Consider the following 1,445-nt stretch of genomic DNA (forward strand, 5'->3'; position numbering starts at 1 on the left):
TAGCCAACCATAGTTCCTTTTTCTGTTGCACTTTCTATAACTGATTATTGTACTTCCAACTTTTTCTTCACATTTGAGAAAATAATCAGAAAATTCAAAATTTTAACAGTGCTCAAGTTATCTCTAAGATTACCTTCAAAAAGGAATCACTATCTATATTAGATATCTTACTAATATTTACCTGTTAAAGTCTGTGCATACTTACTTAAAAATCTTGACCTGATTTACAAGAATATCAACATCTTGATTCTTTCTTCTTTCATTGACATTTTTCTAATGAACACTTAGAAACTCTATCAAACTTTATTCACTGACACTTAACACAAGCTATGGGAAAATATGCATAGAATAGCCTTATACAATGAACTCTTCTCTGGTTGTAAGGGTATCTCAGACTTGGATTTGTAAGAAAGGATAAAAATTTCTTTTTTAATGGACTATGATCATTATTTTATATCCTTGGGATGATATTTACAATGTACACTATTTTGATACCCCTCTGGTTGGCAGACTACAGGAACTGTGTAATGTATTTCACTACATAAACATCATTATGTATAATAATTGCAAAAATCATTAAAATACTTATTCTGAGCCTATGTATAAGAATGTGTGTGACTATAGTTTTCATGCTTATATGTAACCTCCAGCCAGCTATTCAGCCAGAGGGCATTGAACTAAGTAAGAAGTTAGAATGTTTATTTAGGCCAAGGGTAATGTATTTTAAGAAAAAATAAATAAAGGTAAAAAGATATGACTTTTTATATGTATAATCTTTAATTTAATAGCATTCAATAGCTTAAATACCAAGCCCATCAGTGAAAATATAAAATGCATGTTTACAAACCACACCCTGGTATATCAAAAGCAAAGGAAACAGTTAAGCTACTCTTTCATAAAAATGTGGCTCTTGTGCATATCTTCTAAGTGTTTATGGCCAACTGAAATATTTATGCCAATTAGTCTTTGCTTTAATCATATAATATATCTTTTATTAGTTGATACAAGATCATCATCATCGTTTAAAGTCCGCTTTCCATGCTAGCATGTGTTGGACGATTTGACTGAGGACTGGTGATCCAGATAGCTACACCAGGCTCCAATCTGATTTGGCAGAGTTTCCACAGCTGGATGCCCTTCCTAATGCCAACCACTCCGAGAGTGTAGTGGGTGCTTTTACGTGCCACTGGCATGAAGGTCAGTCAGGCGGTACTGGCAACAGCCATGCTCGAAATGGTGTATTTTACATGCCACCTGCACAGGAGCCAGTCCAGCGACACTGGCAACGATCTCACTCAAATGACTTTTCACATGCCACCGGCATAAGTGCCAGGAACGTGAAGCTGTGGCACAAGTGCCAGGAAGGCGACGCTGGTAACGATCATGCTCGAACGGTGGTGCCATCACAATTTTGCTTTCGCTTGCCCCAACAGGTCTTTGCAAGC

This window comes from Octopus bimaculoides, chromosome 3 (assembly GCF_001194135.2).
Source record: "Octopus bimaculoides isolate UCB-OBI-ISO-001 chromosome 3, ASM119413v2, whole genome shotgun sequence".
Classification (NCBI taxonomy): domain Eukaryota; kingdom Metazoa; phylum Mollusca; class Cephalopoda; order Octopoda; family Octopodidae; genus Octopus; species Octopus bimaculoides.